Source organism: Nanorana parkeri, unplaced genomic scaffold (genome assembly GCF_000935625.1).
Source record: "Nanorana parkeri isolate BGI_ZX_2015 unplaced genomic scaffold, ASM93562v1 scaffold204, whole genome shotgun sequence".
Lineage (NCBI taxonomy): Eukaryota > Metazoa > Chordata > Amphibia > Anura > Dicroglossidae > Nanorana > Nanorana parkeri.
This window is the reverse complement of record NW_017306472.1, coordinates 29,396-51,771: the sequence shown is the minus strand read 5'-3', so window position 1 is coordinate 51,771 and position 22,376 is coordinate 29,396.

Sequence of the window (22,376 nt, the reverse complement as noted above, 5' to 3'; positions counted from 1 at the left end):
CCCCCCTCCCCGCCTTTCTTTTTTTTTCCTCACTCTTTTTCTCTATCATGCTCTTCTCCCAACATTCATACCATCCTGATCTTCTATCCTCTTATCTTTTATTAGATTATGTGAGAAATAACAGTTAGAAAGTTGGAAAATCAAATAGAAAAAAATCAGAGCCATGGATTATGTGACAATTTTAAATGCTATGGGATCTCCATCAGAGGCCTCCGACTCTGTATTTTTCATCAATGGGGATACCATGTTCTTCTTTATAAAATGGTATAACTTGTTTACCAATTTCATAAATGAAGGGACAGCGGTATGTGGCTAAACGTGGTTAAACACATGAGAGGATGTATCCTGATATGCCGATGTTTACATTGGAGTGCCACTATGCATTCATTCATATTATATTCACCATAGGAGTGCTGGGCTAGCACCTGTTAATCAGATAAAGATCATCCAATTGGAGTTTAGATCTACCTTACATAAGAACTCCAGGCAAATCAAATCTTAACCCTTGCAGTGGGGCTACCCCAGCACTCCAAGGGTTAAGTGTTCATTTTGTCTAGGAGGCTAAAATAACAGATATACTCACCGAACTGTGATTCTGGCTGGCTCTCGGTCTCTTCAGTCTGTCTCCTCCTCCACACCAGTGATGGACTATCCCTCGGCATTCTCATGTCCAATACACTGTATTGGACGTGATGACTCACAGGACCTTAGACCTCTGGAGCGGAGGGGGAGTGAGGCTGAATAGACCTCTAGAACCTCTATAGGTCTAGGAGTCAACTGGTATTGTGGCTTGGGTGAGTTTAACTCAAAACAAGCACTTAATCTTTGCAGTGCATGGTTAGCCACACTGCAGGGGCTAAGATTTTATTTGCCAAGAGTTCTACTTGAACCACTTGCTGACCGGGGTGTTTAAACCCCCTTCCTAACCAGGCCATTTTTTAGTATTCAGCACTGCGGTACTTTGGCTGACGTTTATTCCGTCATGCAACGCTGTACTGAAATGAATTTTATACCATTTTTTGGGGACACATAGAGCTTTCTTTTGGTGGTATTTAATCACCTGAAGTACTGAATATTTTTTTTTTTTAATGGTTTTCCATTTATTATTTTAGGAAACGTTTATTTTTACCCAATTTTTTGCTAAATTATAAAAGTCAGGGTCACGTCGGGTAAATAGACACCAAACATGTCAAGCCTTAAAATTGCGCGCGCAAAAAAACACCATAGCCAAAATTGGTCAGAGGCGACGCTTTAAAAGATTTTACCGCTCATCAGTTTAGTGTTATCAGTGATTGATGGCCCTAGAACTATTGCTCTCTTTGCGACGTTCACCGCAATATGAAACACGCAACACATAATTGGAGCGATCGTCGCTTTTGCGAGTAGGCGCATCTAAGCCATTTTTGCGCATCTATGTGGGGGTGGGGGACTTTTAAAAAAAATGGTGGTTTTTTTTTGTTCTGTGAGTGTACATTTTTATTTATATATAAAATAAATATATATTTAGATCTATTTATATATATCTATATATAGATCTATATATAGATATATATAGATCTATATATATAAAATAGATGTTATCCCAATTTGGCTGCGAAAGTGGAAATACACTTTAATCATTTTCGAACATGAGAATGTACCTGGACTTAGAGGTGGTTTTACCTTTACCTAGAGTTCTGCTTAAAAGCCTAACAATATTTGACATTGGATCATACCTTTTAATGTATGCCAAGTCATGAAGACGGTTTAGCTTCATGTTAAAAAAAACATGTTAAACTATTTATTTTCCTAATGCAAAGGGCCATTTACACAAAATAATACATTTGAGCTTAATGAACATTTCCTAACATTAATTCTTGTAAAGAAAATTTCAGCATACACATAAGTGCACTTAAATCTTTGTCAGAATTTCAATTTTGCACAGAATGTTCCATTTACTAGCCAGTCGAGGAACCATTTTGTGCTCCACTAACTTCAAATTAGATTTACGTCTCATACTGGCTCTAAACATTTCTATATTAAATAGTAATGTATTATAATACCTATTGAGCAACAACTCTAATTTTGCGGTTGCGGGGAAAAAAAAAAAGAAAAATGGAAAATTGAATGAGGAATATTCGCTCCATAAATCACAAAGCTTATTATACGGCGCTTCAAAATGCTTATTGTTAACCCTTTTATTTGGCAATATCCTGAATGAATGTATTACCCATGAGGACGTCATTCTTCTGAACTGGGTTATATAACTGCACTAGTTTTAAGTTTCAATTAAATGTAATATATTTGGGGTAAAAAGAAATATTAAAGTGCAATGTATGTCTGAAAATATATATATATATATATCAGTGGTACCTCGGTTCACGAACGCTTCTGTTCGCGAACAATTCGGTTAGCAAACAGGAAGTTCAGCCAAATTTTGCTTCCATTCGCGAACTTCGCATCGGGTGACGAACACAAGCGCAGCCATCTTCCCCGCTTTGACACATGGTCGTGGCTTCCTCTAGTCAAGATTGCATTCTAAACATTGTATATACTGTAATATATATATATATATATGTATCTCACTAGTTCATATTGTGTCTATTTGTCTCTTTAACCACCTTATTACAGGAGTATTTCTTTTTGCACACACATGCTAAAATCTGAAACACACTATAAAACCCATTTTTTGTAACATACAATAGATGGTGGTTACATCGAGTTAATAGATACCAAACATGTCCACATGTTAAAATTGTGCATGCCCGTGTAATGGTGAAAAACTATGGTACTCAAAAATTGTCTATAGGCAACATTTTAAAATCCTTTACTGCTTACCAGTTTAGAGTTAACAGCAAATAATGGGCCTAGAATTACTTTTCTCACTCCTAAGTTTGTGGCGACATCTAACAAGTGTGCCAAAATCATTACATGTGCATGCCCTTTGCGGATGCAGATGGTGTGGGCAGAGGGGTTGGTTTTAATGTTTATTTATGTGTATATGTTACTTTTTTAAACCCTTTTTAAAACTTTTTTGCACTTAACCTTATTGCTATCATAAAATTTGGAGGTGACAATTTCTCTTGATGGTGACACCTGGGGTCTGTTAGACCCCTGATGCCTCTCCTGCTCTCAAATACAGACAATCAAGCACATGAATGTTTTTAATCACCTCTGTAATCTGCACTTCTGCTGAATTCTGACAGCTCTACAGCAGAACGTGCTGTGAGCACAAGTATCTGTTGATCTACCAGAAAAATATCTGTTTACCTGCCAGAAATCCAGTGAGCTATAGGAGGAGGGGGCTGTTGTGTAGTTCAACAGTGGAGAACTGGAAAGGGCTAAAAACACTGTGTAGAATTGCAATGTAGCGGACCCTGGAAAAGCACCCTCCCAGTGCTGAGGGCATGTGGCTTGGTATGGCAGGGAGGGGGGCACATGCTCGTCCCCCCCTTTCTTGTCCTGCCAGACCCGTGCTCAAATCAAGGGTCTGGTTAGAAATGTTAGGGAGGACCCCACAGGTTTTTTCCCCATTTTTGGGGGTGGGGTTCCTTCTGAAAATTCCTAACAGACCTAAAGGGCCTGGTATGACTTTTGGGGGGGGAGCCCCATGCTCGGAGGTGGCGAGCAGAATAGCCGAGCCGAATGCCACTCGACAGCTTTCGGCTATTCACTGCCGGAGGTTCGGCTCAGCTGATCCAGATGTTGGATCGGCTGAGTTGAACGGCTTCTGCACTTCGGCTCAGCCGAACATGCAGAGCACGTTCGGCTGACCGAAGCCAGCCGAAGGCAGCCAATGTGTTTCTGATTTGAGCAGATGGACGGCTCAGCCGTACAGAGACGAAGTGAATAGCCGAACGCCGTTCGGCTCAGTTCACTTTGCTGGGTTATTCACTTGGCTGCTTTCGGCAGCTTTGTGAATAACCCTCTAAATGTCACTCAATGAGGGTTTACTTCTACTGTAAGATTTTACCTCCTTGTGTACCAGAGATTGGTCTCCTCTCCAGGAGTTCCAGTTTAAATAAAATGAATCACATCAGACACACTACGCTTGAGACTCTCGAGCTTCGACGCCATCATTTTACATCTTCCATCAGGTGAAGGGGATGGGAACAACTGACTATTAAACTGACATTTTTAAGCAGACTGTCTCACGTCCTGTCACCGAACATGAACTAGATAATAAATGAATAATGAACGGGCAATCCTAAAATATGACATAAATATATTTTATGATATTTAAATACTGGCTGTCATTTTAATGATCTCGCTGACGGAATGAAAAAAAAAAAAAACCTTCAGAGATTTAAAAGGTTCACACTTAGCTGCAGAAATTCGACATCTTGTACACCAGTAAATAATTCATGTCGTTTGGTGTTATAAATTAAACATTTCTTTCGTGATTAGGGAAGATTTAAGTGAGGTGGCTGATAGCTGTATGCTAATAGGCGAGCTCAGAGGGCGAAACCAAACAAACGCTGCGATCTGGCAGGATCAATTCTTTTGACATTAAAGTATACTTTTTCCCCTCCCCCAATGTTACTGTAAGCACTTACCTTAAATTATGTCTCTCAATCCGATCTTCTTCACTGTTGTTTTCATCTGTCCCTCCAGCGCTGCTGCTGGTCCCCGATCCAGCGCTGACTCCTGTGCTTGCTGGCACTTCCTGTCCCACGTTGTCTGCATGCAGGTGCACGCTGTCCATAGACTTACCTTGTGTCTCTCCTCATCTCCCGGCCGAAAATCTGAACTGCGCATGTGCCCGACCAAAGATCCTTTGCGGCCGCCCGAGATGTTTCAGATTTTCGGACGGGAGCACGCTGGGAAGACACAGGTAAGTTTAAACCTGTTTGAAAGGGTTTTTTTTTTTTTTTTTTACGTTTTATGCATACATCTACTGCTTGCTAGCAGTAGATATATGCAAAAAAAACCTGAGGGTTTAATAAACCTTTAAACAATGAACTTAAGAGATTTGTATTGTCCATGTGCTGCGGCCTGAGTAGCAATAATACCATCAAATAAGTATTAACAAATTTTGTTCGCGTAGCTTTTACCCCTTTCAGTTGCTGTTTCTAAGGGCAGAATAAATTGGACCTTTGAAAGAAGGAGTCGGGAAATAACAAACTCAGAGAATGATTCATTGAATAAATAAAATGTTGTGTCACAGTTTGGGATTGTGTGACTTCTGGCTTGTAAAACCTATAAGTTGTGATAATGGATATTCCCCCAAAACTTGGGGAAGGCCATTTTAATGTCAGCAGTTGTAGTTGTTCGGGGTCCACCAAAGAAGGGGGCCCAATAAGGCTTGACAAAGAGGCCCACTAGGGTCAGGCAATGGAATCTAAAAGACCAAGCCGGAGGGGACCCTATATGGCCAAGCATTGGAGCCTGATAGGACCAAGCAGAGGAACATCCCAGGAAGTCATTTGGATCCCTGTTCTAATGAGAGCTCATGAGCTTGGAAATTTCCAACTTAGAAGCTTTGAGCTTAAAATGTAAAAATTAAAATTATATAATTGTTGTTTTATTGCCTTTTGATCATGCCAGGATATTTGATATTGTTCTACAAACCAAGCTGTCCAGTAAAAGGGACACTTATAGATATTGGGACATCTGCTAGGGATGCTTACAACAGTCAGCATATGGTATCAGAGCCACCGATAGGAGGGTCAAATCAGACCATTAGGACACCATGGGCTGCCTATAGGTGGCCCGCACAGCTTTCCCCTACCAGAAATTCACTCCAGGCCACCATTCTGCAGCCAGCAGCGGGATCACCGGCTCCTGACCCCATCCACTGCCTCCTCGATCAGAGTGGCAATTGTCAATATAGCTGGACCAGGGCAATAAGAGACCAATCAACACCCTGTGTGAGCAAGGCTACACCCTGCAAGCATGTGTTGAGTAATTGATCAGAGGGTCTGGTGGGCCCGGGGCATTAAATGTTGCAAAGCCTGAGGGCTTGAAGTGGTCGGAAATGTGGAGGGAGAATTGGTGCCAGGTGGGCAGCAGGCTGTTCTAAGGTCTTAGCTATAATGAGAGGTCCTCAGTGCCAGGCTAACAGTGTTATAGAGGAATCGGCAGTTTTCTGATACCTACAACACAGATGTGTGTGCAAAGTAAGTTATATAGTACTGACATATGGGGGTTGATTTACTAACCTTATAAACACGCCACAAACAAGTATACAGCTCTGTAGTGTGTTCCCTCCCAGCATGATCTATTGGTGGAATCTAGACACCTTTGCACAGCAGGTGTGTTGTGCAAAGCCCTGCATGAATTGCAAGGTGATGTTGTGTAAATTCGCTCTACATTGTGTTGCTTGCGTTGATGAATGCAGGAATGTAAATGCATGAGCTAACCATTTTTGTCTAAACTGTGAAGCAGCATTATATATGCATCATGTGCATGATTTTTCCATATATGGCATTAGTGGAAATATGCTTTTAGAGACTTTTTGTTTGATAAATACGGTTTGCTGTGTAAAAATCACACGCACCTAGTGCGTGCGTGTGTTTAGGTTAGTAAATCACCCCCATGAACTCTGTGTTACATACTTCTAACCCCTGCACTCTACAGTATTTCCTCTGAACTTTGCATTACTCCTGACCTTTACATATTTCTGACCCCTGCATGTTTTTAATTAGACTAAAGTTTTAACCCATCACTGGTGATGTCACTGGCTACAAGGAGCTTGGTGGGATGCTGGTGGGATGCTGCTAAAAGCTGGGTGGGGAGATGCAAAGCCCTTACACATCTCCCTTCTTGGCTCTTAGTTGCAACAGTCTCTAGCAGCACTCCCCCCACTGATTGCACTATCCAGCAGCGAGCCCCTCAGCGCCCTGCCTCGGGTAGGAAAAAGTCTAGGGCACACATGCACACCTTTTATCATTAAAAAGCCATCCCTGAGCTCCAGTCCAGTGACTTTACCTAGGCTAAGAATATACCACCAGTCTGTTGCAGACAGGCAGACAGGCTAAGTATTGTATTGCATTAGATCTGCCCGGACCTGCGATCTCTATAATAAACACATTTATTTTTGTGTGACCTGTAGGACTATATGTATTGTTGTTTTAAAAAAAGACCATTATTAGGTTAAATCTAAACAAATTCAAATTATGCAGATTGGTTGGCTTCTATCTCCATATTTATTTTTTAGGCTATGGAAATCACTGTTTTTTCTTTTCCAATTTGCATGACATAAATGGTATAAACAAAAAATGTCAATGTGCATTCAGTGTTCTACATTGATGTCACTTCGCCTATAAATCCAAACAAATAAAATTTAGACATGCTGGTGCGCTGAGGGGGTTATTTGTTACTCTTCTGACCCGTCATAAACATACTTTTTCCCGACTGTGGAAACATAATGTCTTGAGACATAAAACGCGTAGAAGATATGATCTGTGAACAGCATCTGAGGCTCCAGGCTAAGCAGACAAAAGCTCTATGGGGTTCCTTGTCATCAATTTTGTTTTCTAGAAAAGAAAGTGTGCCGTCGTAGAAGTCAAAGTTATTTTTCTGGAGTAAGAGGGGGGTGCATTGTCTGGAAATAAAAGGAAGGACGGAGAAAGTAACTATGATAAGATTGTCTTCCATTGCTTGCCTTTGTTAACTTTTATTATCCAGCATTTTTCGAAACAATGATGAGCTCTATACTGTTGGTATGTTGTCTTACTGGTACACAGACAATAGATCATGACAGGAAATAATTAAGTCTTGTGTTCTTACAAGAATTGTGCCTTTTTTTATCTTTTTGATAAGAATTACATCATGCGGTTTGATTGTTTTAGAAAAATGTTTTGCATTTGGAGTTGAAGAATTATAATGAAGTTGAAATATATCAATTCAATAAAAGAAAAATATGTCCGTCAGCAAGACAGATATCACAGCTTTGTTTGGATCCTCTATGCCAATGTTGGTTTGGTCCAGTCTTCATGGTCAGGCACAGATCATTGAGATATCCTCATCATCACACCGAACTGGTGTTGTATCTGCTTGCATCTAGGGTGGTAGTAACAGAGATGTATTGCAGTAAAAATAAATTAAAGATCGTCAATATGTGAATGTTCTTATAAATATGACATATGAATGCAATGTAAATGCAGTAAGGTGCCTAGTGAAGGCAGTGTGACTACCTTCACTAGGGACCGTGCCAAGGAGGTATGGATGGCTATGGGACAGTCCTCTGTTGCAGCTATCATATCCAGCCAAAAATCAGGGGAAGTCTTCCCTTTTTTACTACCATTACCTTGGTAGTAAAGGTACTACCATTACCTTGTAGATGCCTGCATCATCTACAAATCTACCTTGATTTACTTCATTCACCAGAGTCCTGACCCAGACCCTTTTTCTTTATAGTTCCACGATGACCTGTATTTTGCAAGACAGGCCTAATATGTTCCAATGTGTAAAATACAGTAAGGGGTATATTTATAAAGTTCTGCATGTGTCTTCCACAAAGCATTCATTGCAGGTTTATCTTCCTGGTTTCAATTACAGTGATTGCTTCACCATCAGTTAATGTCTGGTGGAAGGCACAGAAAGCAGTAAGTCCCTCTGCACTCCTCACAGCGCTCCCGGCCCAAATACCTGTAGTGGTGCTTGCAGAGACAATCACGGATGGTGCCATGCAACAAACAGTAGAAAGCAGAAATCACCAGCAAAAATCTTTGATGTCCCTTTAATCGGACCAAACGTCAGTTGTCACATACAAAATAACGATGTTTCTGGACCGCAGAGGATCCCTTCATCAGGGCGACAATGTAACCCATTACATTGTCGCCATGATATTTGCTGAGTGCTGGTGATTTCTGCTTTCCTCTGGTGGAAGACACATTCACTGCTTTATAAATATGCCCCTTAATATGTATTGTAAGCTGTTTTGGTTACTGTCACTTAAAGTTGGTTAACATTTACATAGGATCATGCAAACCCCAAATCTCTTTGTTTGGTATGTTTGCCATGACGCCAAACTGTACATGCAGTTTTGTTATCCAAATTTTTTTTGTGACTCAGTTGCAGTTCCTTAACGAACAATTGTGCCAGTAACAGCACTCTGTGGCAGGCTGGCAACGCGAAGCCACTGCCTTGCAATTGGCAGCAGTGTTGTCAGCCTTCTGTGGGAGCTCCTTCAGTTGGCCAATGAGCTTACAAGAATATCACGTCTATCATATAAGCAGCCCAACAGCTACCTGAAGGAGCAAACGTGGCAGGCTGACAATGCTGCTACTAATTGCGGGGTAGTGGCCCAGCAGAGATGACCACATGTCCTGCAGTTCTCACCTTCAGAGTTAAGAAAAAGCCATCAGTAGCCATCAGGGTTACATGTCCAGGACTTTTGGGAAAAAATGTTTTGTATAAAATGTAAACATGATAATAAAATTGCTGTGCTCTACAAATGAGATATTCCTGAGAATATTCTAGTTGACTCATTTTTGATTCAAGACAAATAACATAATTCACAGTGCGTGATTCAACAATCTGGTTTTATCATGTATAATCATTGCATACCCGACAGTTAGCTGAAACATCATTATATTGTTAAAATTATGGTTTATTCATAAGTCAACAATGCAGTGTGGATTGGATGGGAATGAGGAAAGCCATACTGGGACACGACAGGCCTCTGTGTAAACGTTGTGTTCAATCTCCTGAAATCTGCAGTTTTCATTTCAATAATCCCTGGTGATCCTACCATGAAGGTCCATGTTCAGGCGCTTCATTTTATAGGATCACCTCTCCACGATGCTCCTGCTTTGTCACCTTGTCACCTGCTCCCCTAGCGGAGACTACAAATGGTCATGCCGCCACGCATTACATAAAAACGGTCCATCAATGCTGAAGCAAGTGCATGTTGAAAGAACGTGGCTGAAATAGGGTTAAAGTGATATTAAAGTCAAACTTTCTTTCCCCCCTTCCCAATCCTGCTGTAAGGACTTACCTTAAATAATGTCTCTTAATCCGATCATCTTCTTCTTTCCTGTCCTGTTCAGCTGACCCTCCACCTCTGGTGCGGGTCTCTGATCCAGCGCTGACTCCTCTGTCCTCCTCTTCTCTGATGTCCCACGGAGTCTGTGTGGGTTCATGCTGCTCCATAGACTTACCTTGTGTCTCTCCTCTTCTCCCGGCCGAACATCTGAAGTGCACATGCACCCGCCCCAAGATCCTTTGCGGCCGCCCGAGACTCTTCAGATGTTCGGACGGGAGCGCATGGTGGAGACACAGGTAAATTTAAACCCTTTTTACTTTAAGGGAAATGCCCATATTACCATTTTGGGACGCTTCTGAAAATGCTTTTTTCTTATTAAACCATTTCAGTTGAGCAAAAGAAGAAAAAAAACCTTAAAACTTCCAAACTAACAGATATAATCTGAATCTAGGTTATATAACGTATAATCTAAAGCCTAGGATAAAAATGTTCTCTGGCTAGCTGTAACATTGTAAGGGTTTCTCATCCTTGCACAAAGTCTCTAGATTTCAATCAGACAGGGCAAGTCTGGTAGTCTGCAATGAGATCAGAGTAATCTCTAGCACAACCAAATGAGCAAAATGTTAAGCAGGAAACAATGCCTGCAGCTTTACTGAACAGATATGGCTTCCACAATGTACATTGGTAATCACAAACTATATAGAGAGAGAGAAAGATTTTCTTTAGACTTTGTATAAGATGGGTCCATACCAGGGGTAGTGTTTTTTTCATGTTATAGCATGCCTCCTATATTAGCTGAGACACACAATGGTCTGTGATGCACTGTTTATTTGGATATTTTACTATCAACACCAATCGTGGTCTTGACGTCCTAAGGTCCTGGGCCTTTCTTTTAGTCAGTGAGGGTGTCAATCAACAACTAATAGGAAACTTGTTAGGCAGAAAAGTTCAGGTCAAACAAGCTTAGTAAATGATATTAATCTGAATTACATTAAAAGTCAAACCAGTGAGTTAAAAAGAACTCTAAAAAGGGCAAATTGAGAGTGTCACAAATAGACTATATAAAGTGAGCTGGATCAGTTGAACCATGCAGTGAAAACCAATAACATGTGGGTATGTCCGGTCACACTCCTTCATGTAGACAGGACATCTAAAGCTGGCCATACACCTATCTGCAGATTTTCTATGGTCAGATGGAAAAAGTGCAACAGATTCCTCCATCTACACTAAACTGTGTGGATGGAGGAATCTCCCGCTGGGCCAAGCTTCAGTATCTTGCTAGTCGGCCCTGCTGGCTCTCAAAATACCTGAACAATGCCTGTATCCAATCAGATTGTTCAGGTATTTTGAGAGCCAGCCGGGCCGTCTAAAAGATACTGAAGCTTGGCCCAGCGGGAGATTCCTCCATCCACACAGTTGAGCGTAGATGGATGAATCTGTTGCACTTTTTCGATCTGACCATAGAAACTCTACAGATAAGCTATAGGCGTATGGCCAGCTTTAGCCTATAAAAAAGATACAGATACAGGTATGTGAACACAAGAAAGGTCCAGCAGAGGAGATTGGAAGCAACAGATGGATTCTGAACAAAGTTAGCTGAAGAGGAAGTGGCGATAGAAAGAGGAAGGGAGGGCTTGTCATAAAGTGGTTGAAACCCAACTGTCTGGATGACTGAGATCCCTCCTGAAAATGGTTAGGCAAGGCTTATTATTAGGGATGGGCCGAGTGTTCGATTCGAACATGAGTTCGAAACGAACATCGGCAGTTCAAACGCTCGCCAAACTTTATGGGATGTGTGCAGTTTGTTCGACCGCGGACATTCCATAATACAAAATGCCCACTGAAGCTGTGATTTGTTAAAGTCTTGCACCTGACCACATTCGACCCCCATACACTTGCATTGAGTTCGAGTTCGTACTCGAACATTTCGGCGGTTCGAATGTTCGAATACGAACCGAACACGGGGGTGTTCGGCTCATCCCTAGTTATTATGTGTATGACACTTATTACTGTTTTTCCAATCCAGAGGTAATCAGATTTAATGTTAGACAGCTGGCACACTTTTCCTCTCAGGCCCAAAGATCTCTGGTTACACATAACAGAGGTGTAACACACAAAATTGCCCTTACCTAACCCCTCTTTTTTAAAGTAAAATGATAAAATTCCCTCTTTAGCTTACTGCTTCCTAAAAAAAAAACAGGCTTATCGTACATAAACAACCTAACTTGCTCCTCAGTGAAACTATGAGCCATTGCTGGAAAGCTCAAGGGAAAAAATAAATACAAGGGTGGATGTGGTTATAGAATAGACAACTAAATACATTAATGCACTCAGAGAATTTTGTGGCTTATATGACCTATGTCAGGGATCAGCTATACAAACTAGATTTATTGCAACCTAATCACCCATGCAGAGTGGCGATCAATAAGTTGTGGCTGATTTTACTGAAGTACATGACTTGTTTTGGAGCTACTTCACCAGGAGAGACATGCAAAAGTTAATAATGCACTACCTATTTGGACCTAAATGTTGATTTTGGCTCTGGTTCACTCATGTTCAAAACTTTTCTGTTGGTCAATGAGGACATCAAATACATTAGATAACTAAAAGGGAGAGGCATCTACTACCTTGGAGCTGCTGTATCCATCTAAAGCCCTGAACAAGTACACTGTAACAATTTGCCAGGCCTCCGGCTAGAGCTTAAACAGAGCTGAGGATGAATTCCTTGCCCCATGCAACAACTCTAGGTGAATTACCAACCTGCACTGTTGCATGGAAGAAAAAAGTAAAGAAATCCCAATACCTCGAAGTAGCAGGTATTTATGTTCATTCTTAGAAATAAACAGATCAGTGGTGGAGAGAAGATGAGGTGAGTATATGCAGGGTGAAGACTGGGTGTGAAAGAGAACCTGTAGCTTTGGTCTACATGGCATCCACTTTAGTGGGGGGTATATACAGTATCTTAAGGCCTGAACAAGCACACTACTGTCCAAGTAACTGTAGCATTTTGACAAGCATCAGGCTAGAGCAGCATATGTGCTGCTCATCCACCAACTAAGTGGCTGGTCCATTTAACCTATATGGCAAAGCAAAATCTAACCCTCACCATACACTGATCATTTTTTAGCTGTTTAGCATGGATGAGGGAATCCCCCCACTTGCTATTTTAGGCTACACACACACCACTGTCAGAAAACCTGAACAGTGGCTGCACTCACTGGTTAGCCGAGAAATGTTGGTTCCTTCAACAAAAAATCTACTTTTGCCGAACAGAGGGGTACCAACTGTGCCACACACTGGTCAAAATTCAACAAAAAATCTACTTTTGCCGAACAGAGGGGTACCAACTGTGCCACACACTGGTCAAAATTCAACAAAAAATCTACTTTTGCCGAACAGAGGGGTACCAACTGTGCCACACACTGGTCAAAATTTGAACAGTGTATGGCCAGATGAAAGGGTTGAAGGGTTGCCCAGAGGGCAGGATTTATGTGTGGTGGGGGCTACCTTACTTTATTGTATCTATGAGGAAGAACCTGCCTCTCCACTTACATTAGCTGCACTACTATTGCAGAAAGGAGATGAAAGTGCTAGAGTTAAATACCACCAAAAGAAAGCTCTATCTGTCCCCAAAAAAGGGTATAAAATTAATTTCAGTACAGCGCTGCATGACGGAATAAATGTCAGTTAAAGTACCGCAGTGCTGAATACTGAAAAATGGCCTGGATGGGAAGGGGGTTTAACACCGCGGATGTCAACTGGTTAATAACCTTTCTAAGGCAAATATAGAAGTATCTAAACTGTAAGGATGTTTGTAAACTATATTGTTGAGCATAAACCATAGCTGAGCAGCTGTTGAGCTTTTTTTGAATGAGTGACAAGCAGGAAATACCATACACCCCTCTAGATGCGAGCAATGTGTGTAGGTTTGGCGGTAAAATTTGTCAAAGTACCCATCCATCCAAAGCAAACATAAGGTATTATAAGGTTTCACTTTAAATCCTAAAATTTAAAGAGCACCATACCAAAAATATAGATAATCTTTGAATGTATCTGCAAAATTGGAACTACCATCATTTTCCATCTATAGGTGCTCTGGTTTCCAAAACTATACAAAAGGGTGAAGAGTTTGGAGAAGGCATGGGAAGTAAACAATCTAGGACAACATAGCTGAACTGGAAAGTGAGCTGAATTGGAGAATTTTTCCAAATCAGTTATTTTGGCCTAGATTGTTCCCTTCTCCGCCCTTCTCCAAACTCTTCACCCTTGTGTGAATAACACTGATAGTTTTGGGGGTCTTTAATAAATACTCAAGCTCTCTATGTGCACGTTACTATTTGAAATATGGAAAAATTGTCCCAGCAGCAAAAGGGTTAATATGTAACATTGCTATGCCATTAGCCCATTTTTTCATTTTGATTTTGCTGTTTTTATGATGTAAGGAAACTCCTGTTACCCAATTACTTTAATGTGTGGAAAATACGGCTTTCAGTTCCTCGATGTTTTTACCTTCATTTGTGCTGATTAAAATTGCCACATCTGAATATGCAGCAAATCTGAGCCTAATAGATCAGAATCGCATGGATGAAACTTAAACAGCATGCCTGACTCTGGAGTAAATGACTTCAAAGCAAGAAATTCCTGTATTTTAACAAGGAGTAATTAGTTCCATTATCCTGAACATATTTGTTTTCATTCTCAACTTGGGAATAAGCTACAAACTTTTTGTAAATATTTCACGGCACACCCTGGTCCAAGCTAAAGATATTAAACATAAAGAGATCATGTGCAGCTAAAATCACAGAGAAATCAAGTATTTTAAATTCTTACTTGCAGATCTTTTCTTTTCCATAACATTCATTCACTAGCAATGTGCCTTTCAACTTGCTAGATGTATATTTGAGTACTGCAGGAAGGGTAGATTCCCTAGAACAGCCCCCTCCCTCCTTGCACATAAAAGCCCTTTCTATTTTTGGGAGTGTTTAATTACTGTCTGTGCTGGCCAAGCCCCTATGCTCCTCCCTTCACCTCCCTATATAACCGTTGATGTAGCTGTTGGTGGAGGAGCGAGTGGAAATACTATAGAGCATCACTTGATTGACAGCTCTAAATATGTTGGAGCTGCTGACATCACATCCAATATGGCAGCACCCAGCAGCAGTCTCAGGGCTTTTCAATGTCTATACAAGGGTGACTTTTACAGGTAAATAAAATGCATCAAATATGTTGAATGCACACACAATCTTATGGGAAGATATAATAAAAATAAAAGCATTAAACACATAAAACATTGGAAGGGATGGATAAAAAAAACTCTTCCCTGGTTGCTTCTTGCAGGCACCAGTGGTATCACTGGCCTCACCTTGGGGTCCTGGGAAAGCTGACTCTCCTAAATCCCACACGAAGGTCTTGCAGCACGGTGCAGGAGCTCATTCTCATGGGATATACATGAGTTCCTCAGTTTTTCCAGGATGAGCCACCCTCAACAAGGTGAGCACACTGGGAGCATGGGTGTTAGGCATTGTTCATACTAAGCGTATTGTCGCAGCTGAATAGAAAACCCCAAAAATCCCATTCATTCTTATGGCCCCTGTTCACACCTGAGTGTTTTGTCGCAACAAGCAAAGCGCCTGTCGCTGAAAAAAGTACATGAGCTTCTTTTTGACAGATACCAGCTCGTTTTATTCCCATAGAGTCAATGGGAAATGCTTGGAAACGCATGTTGCACTTGGTTTTGCATATTTACATCAATGTGTTACACACTGCTCATGGAAACGCACAACCTACTACACGCATGTTTTACAATGATGTGCCCTGCCCATATCAACCAAACTGATGGAGGTTCTGATGCTGTGGATGCACTTAAAGTGACATTAAACTCAGGCATTACATCTCAAAAATATATTCAAGTACCCTAAGTATTAACAACAATGTATCTTATTTGTGTACCACTCGGCTGCAGATCCTCAAATTCTCTCTGAGCTGGTGCTGACACTGTCCTTCCTCCTGGAAGGGTGGCTACTTTTGTTCCCCATGGTCCCTGTGTGTGTGTTGTAAAGTTGTCACCACTCCAAGCTCGCTCCCATGATGGACTACAATCTCAATACAGATTAGTAAACTAAACATGAGATTGTAGTCCATCACAGTTGTGACCTTGTAGTGGTGACTACTTTACAACACACGCAGTGACCATGGGGGAACAAAAGTAGCCAGCCTCCAGAAGGAAGGACAGTTCCACACCAATTCAGAGATGATTTTAGGATCTACAGCCGAGTGATACACAAATAAGATACATGTTTGTTACTAGTTCGGGTACTTGAATATATTTTTAAGATTTGTCTGCTGAGTTTAATGTCAAAATAAGATTTGCTGACAATCAAGCCTTTAGCATGCTTTGTGTTAGCACATTGGCTTGTACTGTACGTTCTAGCGGGCCAACCCTGAGGTTTCCTTGACTCACAGTATTGTCACCTTGGAGTGGAAGTTCCTGGCATAGTGGACAGTCAGGATCTAAACAGAAGAATAAACAGAAGAATAAGAAGCATGTAGAGAAAAACGAAGAGACACACAAGAGAGGAGGAGGAGTGAGCTGTTCCATTATTTTTATTTTAGCGTTCATATACACTTTAATTCTTCATGGAGATATATGGCAAAAATAAATAAATGAGTCACTGTTGAAAAATTGATGTGTCCAAGAAAGGCTTATTTTTTCAGTCCCTCACCACTGGTACCACCAGCTAGAGTTTAATAAAATACTTCACTATTTGTAGAGGTCTTTTTTTATTATGCTTTGAGTAACAGACCTCTAGGCAGCTGTTCCTGTCTCTAACAATCTTATCAACCAAAATTTATGTCTGTGATGATTTGATAATAGTGGGCAGGTGAGAACTGTAGCTTTAGACTATAAAGTAATTGCTTCATTCTGCAATGATTGATTTTATCCTTCATGACGTGAAGAAGGAAATGAAGAAGAACATTTCAGAGTGAGATGTGTTCTTAGCAGAGGCAGATTAATGAATCATTTTCTTTAATAATTGAAAACATTACACTAGAGTTTCCAGTAGTCCTCTCTGCTAATCACTTCTCTGGGTACTCGGGGTTCTCTGAGCACTCCACACCTCTGCAGGTCTACAATTAAAATATTCCATCTCTCCTTTAAGGTCATGTCTGCCCCCTCTGCTGGTCCTGTCAATATCAAAAGCTTGTGTCACGATCTGGGATCAGCCTCAGTGTCCAGTAGCTGAAACAGCAGGCAAATTCGTGGTATAACAGGTCGAGTTCGGTACACAAGCAGACAGTAGTAGTATAGGAGCAGGCAGAAGCATAGTCAGAGAACAAGCCTAGGTCAGTAGCCAAAGGTGTCAGGTATGAAGCAGAAGACGATGATAGTAGTCGGTGAATCAGCAGCCAAAAGTCGGTACACGGATAGCAGTATGAGACAATTGTATCACAGAAGGAGCAGGAAGCCAGATATTTGCAGGAGCACAGTAATCTGGCAAACAGGAAGTGCAGAGGCATGGCTTAAATAGGAAGTTCAAGGGAGGAGCAAGGAGTTCAGAGTTCAGCAGAAACTAGGTTTACCTGAGGATTACACATGAGAGCATGCAAGGAGCTATTCAAGGTGGCTCAGCAGGCAGAGCCACTGCCAGACACAGCAGAGGCCCTAGGATCAGATCTGGATCCTAACAGCTTGTTGGCAAATAATTTCTGTCTATGCACATGACTCATGCTATGGTGGCCATACATGTGCAGGAACCTCTCCGAGAACAAGGAACAGGGTAATATGCAAATTTACCAACTAAGCCTCTACATTTTAAGGACCAGTTGTTACACTCATGGCAGGTACACATGGTATTGCCTAAGCGTGCTTATTTATAGCATCTGCACCAGCTTTAACTTTGAAGAAAAGTAGCAAAAATGAATTCCATTTGAAGCGTTCTTCTAATATTGCATAGTTACATAGTATATATTGTTTGAGAGTAATTTCCAAACACACATTTGTTTTCTGATCTGAACTTAATTCCCATCTGCCAAGATAAGGCAACAAAAGTAAAATGTCTGTAGGTACTTTAAAGTAGAACTAAACCCATTCACTAAAACCTTACATGTGGTTTAACATTATAATGTAATTCCAAAAGTTGTTTTTAGTCTTTTTACATCTGCAGCTTTCATTAAACCACTGTCTGGTGATCCTACCATGAAAGTCCTAGTTCAGGCGTATTCTGTTATTGGATGACAACTGACTGCTTTCTAATCTTTGCATACCTTATTTCTCTTTTCCTCCCCATTCTTCTCACAGTAGCCATTTTTACTATGGGCAGATTAATCCATTTCACTTTACTTCCTGGAACTCCGCTCATGTGACTAGGACATGTGACCATGCACATCACCTCAGGGGAGGAAAATGCCTGAGAATTTGTAAGATTACAGATGAGATTTCCCAGCAAAGCTCTACTAATGTAACCTTCCTAGGATGCAACTCTGGCGCACAGATTACATCATTAATGCCCAAGAGGACCAGGAAATGGAAAAACAATAATGATAAGTTGAAGCAGAATATGTTTGTTTGGCTAATGAATGTAAGATGATTTCATATCAGCATGCAGAGCTGCATGCTGAGGTGTTTTTTTTAGTGAAAGGAGGTAAAGGTCCACTTTAAAATAAGGATTTGTGGTATGTAATCCACAGAGAGAACAAGCTGCAATGATAGGAATGCAATACAGGAAGAGATTACAGTCAGTTATTAGCTCGCTTGATTAGTTGCAGGTTCAACGGGTGATTTATATGCACTTATTGAACAGATATAACAAAACACTTTCAACTGATTACTCAACAGGCCAACGGGGAGCAAAAAAGAGAAAATTATTGTTAGGGTTAATATCGGCATTATTCTAATTGAAGATTTCTTACTTAGATTGGTTGAAAGCAGCCTACAAGTCCCAATTGTTTCCTGATCCAATCATAATCATAACCAGTTGGATTGTGCAACAAAAGTGTAACGTCTATTGGGTACTTGAACGTGTATCTTTTGCAATGGATGTGACTTCACCCTGCACTTACCCTTTCTTTTCCCTCCTGTCGGTGTTTCACGGCTTGTCTCAGGTTTTATGAATCACGATGCATGATAGAACTTCATGTACTGACCCACTTTCTTTGTCCTGTGTTCGATCAATTCTAGGCTGTGGGAAGCTTTGATGTTAGCGGATAAAGAAGAAACTTTTTTTCCCCGATGGTGAGGATAAATAATAAGTGTTGCCTCTTCTTCGTTGTGTTTTGTCTTCTTTTGGGTCAACAGCGCTTGTTCTTATTGTAAGAATTAGAAAAAGGCTAAAATTCATGAACTGCTGCCTTTTTTTTTAAAGCTCGCCATGTTACTTTGATCCATGGCATGGTGGGAATGGTGCTGAAATGGCATGTTCTATCTTCTTTGTCAGAGAGATCATTATAGCGCCAGTCATTTAACTACACTCGTAGGTACTAAACTGCAGTGACAGCATTACATCCGCTGTCCCCTCCGTCACCCCTTTAATGGCGCATTGCTGTACACTTTGGTACGTACAAAAACAATTCAAAGTGATTTTATTTGTTGCTATAAAAGATTCTCTCTTATAAGCTGACACATAATCATAAAATGGCAAGCCGTGACCTCCATGACTGCGCCAGCTGCTGTACCTGTTCTTTGAATTTAATGCATGTGGATTATGAAACATGTATAGAGGATATGTGACAGCCACTGTTAGATCCCATGTTCCCTACAGCTAACTGTTTAAAGTAGAAAATATTGCCTTTCGCCGTTTTGTTCTCCTACAGCCATTTCCTGTGTACATCCGCTCAGTGTCCGCTGCAAATCATTTTACAGGCGGGGTTTCCTGATGGTGCAATAAGCAATGGTGTGAACACTCACTGCCTGGCAATGCAGATGAGCTATTGGGAGACAGGGAAAGAGTGTTTATTTAAGCTTTTACCACATCACTGGTGTGCTGCCCAAGGTCTGCTCCGCTGATGCATTTCACCAAATCACGGGCTTAGTAGCAGATCTCTATGGCTAAGCCCGTGATTGGTTGAAAAGTGTCAGCGGGGGTGAACCTTGGGGGGGGGGGCACTCTAGTGATGCGGTACAAGTTTCAATATCCCAGATAGCAAGGATAACTTGGCACAAACTTTTGAGATTGTTAAATTGTAATTCTTTCTAACTTGCTGCACACATTCCTGGCAAGTTGTAGACTTGCAGAACACTTGCAGCACAAGTTCTAGACGACACTTTTTGAATTTGCTTGGCAAGTCTACAGCAAGAGCCCTGCAGGTCTTAGCAAGAGCTCTGCAAGTGTACGGCACTTTTGCAAAGCACATTGATCTGGAGACTTGCAATGCAGACTTGCTGTAATTGTGTAATAGACTCGCCCGGCCGCGTTCTGGCGATGCTGTGCGGGGTCGCGCACGTCCGGCGCATCAGCAGGCTCCTCCCATCCTCGCTCGGCGAGGGGAGATTTAAGGGAGAAAATTCATATGTTCGGCGTTCGACTATTTTGGATGACACACGTCGAACATAGCTCACAGAAGCCACTTGTTGTTGCTGCAGACAGGGAGACAGGCCTCCCATACTGGACTGCTACACCGGACTTCCTAAACAGACTTCCTTCTCCACATAGAAGAGGACGCCATAACCGCAAGTAGCAATACTGAAGGCATCCGCACTCAGTACTGCAGTGTATGCTGGCTTGATGCAGCGTTAGTTGAGTGGGTCTGAACTAAACCTTACAATATTATTGAATTGCATTTATCTGCATTGAAACCGCATACTGGGAGTGGGACTGACCTAAAAACCATATAGTACTATTCCTGTGCATAAGCTGCTTGTAACCTCTCATTATATAAATGGACTCCTTAAAACTACAGAGTGCTATAGTTTTGCATTAACAGCATTTAACCCTACACGTTGTGAATAGGCTTGAGCTGAAACCATATTGTGCTGTTCTGTTGCATTATCTGCATATTACTTGTCATACTTAAAGTGGGATTGAACTAAGACATATAGAGCTTTAGCTTGCATGACCTGCATGTATCTCTATTACTGTGACTGGGACTAACCTGAACCAGAGTGTACTATTGTCCCTTAAACACTAAAGGTTCCACACGGCATATCATTATTACAAACGCACTACTTAAATCAACTTCTTGGCGGGGAATGATGCGCTTGATTCCGAACCTCCATTGAACAGTATTAGGAGAGTTAAAACCAGGAATCATATACTGAATCCTGTCATACAAACACTACTCCGCAGCTGAGTATCCATCACGCACCAATTGTGATATTACAAATTGTGCAACAAAATTGTGAAGCTTGGCAAGTCTGCAATAGTTTAGCAAGTCATTTTCAAACTTGAAGATCAATTGCTTGCTATCTGGGAGACTATTCCAATGGAATTTGGTGTGCGGCCAGCTTTTCTTCTGTATGTATGGGAACATATTAGAGTTGAAGACGTGCTCCCAGCAGCAAGCACCCGGCTCATTTCTTCCCTGAGCCATGGAGGAGCAGTGCTTCTTTTGCATGTTCTCCTTGCAGGGTAAGAGAGTTGCCACCCTATAACAGGAAGTGCCTAAACACGGGCCTTTTTGGTAGGACCACCAGCTTTATTTTGTTGAAAGCTGCTGAGTCAAAGTATTACTACTTTATTACTACAACATTTTTTTGTTTTTGTTTTATATAGAGTGGTGAAGATATACAACCACTGTCGGGTTTTTGTTATTTTGTGCTCTCTAGTTGTCCTGACCACCCGTGTCACTTGGAATAAAAGTGAGGGGAATTCCAAATTTGTGAACTGCCACCAGAACAGGTAAAACTTAGTGCTACACTAAGTTAAACAAAACAAAGTTAAAGGAGTTCTAATGTCCCAGCGTATCCTCTACTGTTATAACATCAGCATTGTAATAGGAATACATACTGGAGTTGTTTCTGATAATATAATCAAAGCTTACTGGAAAAAAATCCCTTTTATGTAGTGAGCACTGCCTTCTGTCTTGTCTGCCCATCACTTCCAACAACTTCCTGGATTCCCAGTGTGCTTTGCGTCTCTTTCCCTGCTGCTTGATGTGATGCAATCTCCATTTCTCAAGACTACATATCCCATCATGCATTGCTTCCAGCAAGCAGTGATGATGTTACATTGTTCAGACATTGAGTCGAAGTCCAGACCCCAGGCTCTGTGATTAGAAGCGGGATAGAACTTATGGAAACTCAATAAAGAAATTGATTAGATCATAGATTCCTTTACATACCAACTTCATAGCAAACATGCACAATTCACTGGTGATGGGACTCTATGAACCAAAAACCTTTGCAGCGATTATCACACCTTAAACAACTGTGTCCAGTGGATGACAACTCACGTAAAGTCTTCCGCTGCCAAATTTGAATGCTGCAAAGAGAATTCTAAAAAATAAAGATTAATAAGGGGGGGGGGGGGGG